Genomic DNA, 4781 nt, shown 5'->3' with positions numbered 1-4781 from the left:
ATGCTAATCAAGAATTGATTCTAGGATGCTAAAACATGTTAAAAAACTTATTAAGGTCTCCTAAAACCTATTCTTCTATTCCTAGGATGAAAATGCAAGAAAATGCCCTTTTTAACCAAGGTGGATGACAAGGTTTATATTTGAACCTTGTGTCCCTTGGTCTCACAAATTGGGCTTATTAAATAAATGAAAAGGAGAGTTTAAGATGTCCTATTCCTTGGATGGATATGTTTTAGTGTGTGCTCTTGCACTAATGTTCCACTATATGCAACATTGATAAACTTAAAATGATATATCCTACAACTTTGATGATGGTAAAAGGATGTCCTCGACTAACAATTAAGGGTAAATCTAGGGATCCTTTAGATTTATTTGATAACACTAATTTTGTTTCACATGATTATCACACATGGAACAACCCTCAGCCTACTATTCCATTTTCTCTACTGCCTTCTCAACCTATGCTTCCTCAAGCTCCTAGGTTTTTGTCTACCTTTAAGGAGTATGACTTAGTTGATCAATTACGTGCTACTCCTACTAAGATATCTTTATGGTAATCACTTCAGAATTCTATGACATATTATGAGGCATTACAAACATCTTTATCTGCTCTTCCTGCTTTGCCTCTTGTACCTCATATTGCATGTTCTGATAATGATTTACCTTCTCTTGATGTGCAAAATCAATGTGATGCTCTTATAATTAGAGTATCATTCAAAGAATATTAATTGATAATGGATCTGGGCTTAATGTTTGTAGCATGGAGATGCTTAAAACAATTAAGGTCGATCTTACACTATTCAACCTAATAATGTCCCTATATGTGGATTTGATAATATTGTGAAGAGAAATTTGGGCATTATTACCTTACCTATTAAAGTTTGTCCAGTTATTTTAAATACACCTATTCATGTTATGCCTAGACCTCTCAATTATAACCTTCTTTTAGGAAGACCATGGTTACATACTATGCATGTAGTTCCTTCTAATCTTCATTGCAAGGTTAGGCTCATTTAATAACAACTTAATGTATACATTAAATGTAGATGATGTTACAAATCCTTGCCTGAACATAGAATATGCTAAAATCTCTGAGCCTCTTCAACCAAGTAAAGAGATTGAAAAATAACCTAAGACACAACATCTTAAGATGCAACAACCAGAAGCTTCATCTTATTCTTTGATTGAGGATGATTGGATAATGTTCGATTTTAATCCTACTTTCATTGGAGAATATAAGGTCTCTGATTTGGAATTCATGAAGCAACAAAGTGAATTTGAGAAATAAGTTTTTATTCCATCACTGCTTTTTGAGAAATTAAAAAGTAATTTTGTTGTCGCTTTGAGTAATGAAACAATTGAAACAATAAAACCCGATTATTCTAACATTGTGATGTATGTCGCTCCTTAGACTCCATCTAAAATGGCTAGGAGTATAGTTCTGGTTATCGTTTTCTTAAGAAAATATGGTTTAATGGGAAAGGATGTGGTAATTATGAGAAAGTTATACAAGTACCTGTGGATAATGAAATTCTTGATCATACATATGGATTAGGATTTAATCCTTATAAACAACCATTGATTTTTCCCCTTAATGTTAATTATATATGTGGTGGATAGTTGAAATTGGTTAACCCACTTCTCATTGACATGAATCAAGCACCTACTTTGGATATTTTTCCTAAAGATGAAACCTTAATGGAATTTTTAGGGGTTTATGAAGATTTACCTAAGTTCCATCACAAACAAAGGAAACCTTATTATTTAAATACATATGCTTATTTTGGAGAACATGATAATCAAGATATTCTTCCTTTACCAATGGATCATTTGATAAGAAGTGATTTGTTAATAACTAAGACTATTGATATTTAAATGGATGAGAATAATCCTAAAAAGATAATAAAGATTGGGAAATGTTTGAATCAGGATGAACGTGATCAATTATGCTCCATTTTACTTGAATTCAAGGATATTTTTCTTGGAGATATTCAGATATGATGAGTATAGATTCTAAGATTTTACTCGTAATATTTTTTTAAAACAAAATATGAAACCTATGAAGTAGAAAATTCAAAAGATGAATCCATGAATTGCTTTATAGTCAAAAGTGAAATTGAAAAAATATTGGATTTTGGATTTATCCATTCTATTGGTTACTCATATTGGATTTTAAACATTGTGCATGTTTCAAAAGGAGAAAATAAGATAAGAATGTGTACTAATTTTAGAGATTTAAACTAGGCATCCTTAAAGGATGATTTTTCGTTACCCAATATTGATATGATTATGGATTCAACAATGGGTCATGCTTTTTTTTATCTCTTATGGATGGTTTTTTTAGATATGATCAAATCTTTATTCCTCCTGAAGATCAATTTAAAACTACATTTATAACACCTTGGGGAACATTTTGTTGGGTCATGATGCTTTTTGGATTAAATAATGTAGGAGAAACTTATTAACAAGCCATGTGTTGGAAATATAAGAGGAGTAACTAAGAGGGGAGGGGTGAATCAGTTACTACAAAAATAAATCCTAGATCCCTTAGATGTTAGTACAAATCAATACTTTGTATAAACTAAATTCTGCAGTAACTCGACAAACACACATGCACTCGATTTACAGTAGAAAATGTTGCAACTCGGTAAACATGTAAATAACTCAGTAACTGCTTAACCTAAAATTTTTAAGATATTATCTATGGTTAATATTACTTAACTTAGTTTCATACATATGAAAGAAATAACATGAACACAAGTGACACCAATATTTAACATGGTAACCCAATTTGGAAAAAATGACCAATTGCAACTACTTACTAATTTTCACTTTTCTAAAGTAAGAACTATTAGGAGCCAACCCTATTAAAAGTTACAAAATACACTATTAGGCATGACTCTATTAAAAGATTAAACTACTCTATTAGGAGTGGCCTTGTTAGAGGTCTTTAGACAATTCAATTAGAAATTCAACCTTGTTAGAGGATTTGTAAATAGTTGTTAAGAAAGTTAAGAGATATAGATTACTACTACAATGGTTAGAGAGTAACAATGAGATGACCTAATTTCTAATGCAATTGAATTGCTAATTGCATATCTCAATTTTAGCCTGTATACTTGATCTTTCCTGATTGAATGTATCTATGTAGCTCAACAAGGATATTTTGCTTATCCTTTTGATTTTCTTCCACTTATGCTTCTCATTCAAATCCTTAACTTGACCTTATATTTATATCTTATACATTATAAGTCATCTTGAATATAACTTAGAATACTTAATATTCAACTTCTAAGTCGGCTAGAATCAACAACTAAATCAATTGAACTCAATATGCCAAAACAAGAAAATCCTTCGTTAGCTGACCATGCTTAGTAGACACTAACTCAGAAATAATTTTCCTGTGTTAACCAAGTGAACTCAGTTAACACTACATATTCACAAAGTTCCTTTGGTAACCAAGTGAGTTTAGTTAACACTGGTTCCATCCAACATTTTCTTCATTAACCGAGTGAGCTCGGTTAACACTCAACTTCAAAAAACTTTCCTTTGGTGACTGAGTGAACTTGATAGACACTATCTTCTAAACTAAGCAAACTTTGGAATGCTCAGTAGACACTAAAAATTCTCTTCATTGCCTGAGTGAGCTTGGCATACAATGACTAGTAATGATATGACATTTTGTGTAACATCAAAGATAATACACAATTAATCAATTATTTCCAACAATCTCCATCTTTGGCATTGATGGCAACACAACATATCATAACACAATAAATTTTTTAGAGCAAGACTAAAGTAATGAACATATCCTTAGTTTCATTTTGATTCTCATCCATGAGAACTCAACTCCCTCTATCTTCAGTTTCTCCCTCTATTAGAAAACATTGCCTTCAACATCTTCTTCTGATAGTAAACTCTCCTTTTTTATAGACCAAACAAAATTTCTTTTGATATGATAGGAAAACTCTCCCTCTTTGACATCTCATGCCAATGACAATATTCAATGAATATCAATGTACCTTATGTATTGATTCATTTGAAATGTGCCTTTATTAATACTGCATCAATTGTCTGATCTTCAACATGCTCTTATTGATGCATCACTAAACTGCATTTAGTGAGCTTTAGATAGGGGAATGACCCCTAACTTACCTCTAGGATACAACAATGCATCCTTAGGTAATGGTTTAGTGAATACATCTGCAATTTTCTTTTTTGTATTCACATATTCCAATCTTGCCTCTTTATCTTGTATCAATTCTCTCAAAAAATGATATTTTATAGCAATGTTCTTGGTTTTGGTATGCATTATAGGATTCTTGGATATATTGATTGCACTAGTGTTATCACAAAATATAATCACTAGATCCTTGATCTCTATCTTCATACCTACCAATAGTTGTTTGAACCAAACAATATTAGAGCAATTAACTATTGCTACTACATATTCTGCCTTTACTATGGACTAAGAAATACAATTTTGCTTCTTGCTTGTCCAAGATACTAGTCTTTTATCAAGAAAGAATGCTCCTCCACTTGTGTTTTTTCTTTCATCAACACTTCCTTCCCAATCAGCATCTATGAATGCCTTCAAATCCAAGTTGCCTCCCTTTTTATAACATAAACCATATTCTTTAGTACCTTTTCGATATCTCATGATTCTCTTGATTACATCATGTGATTTTCTTTAGGATTTGCTTAGAATCTTGCCACCATACCAACTGCTAATGTAATATCAGGCCTTGTGTGCACTACATACTACAATTTTCTAATCATTG

Source organism: Cupressus sempervirens, chromosome 11 (genome assembly GCF_028749045.1).
Source record: "Cupressus sempervirens isolate cs-2001-9-10 chromosome 11, ASM2874904v1, whole genome shotgun sequence".
Lineage (NCBI taxonomy): Eukaryota > Viridiplantae > Streptophyta > Pinopsida > Cupressales > Cupressaceae > Cupressus > Cupressus sempervirens.
This window is presented reverse-complemented; position numbering follows the sequence as displayed.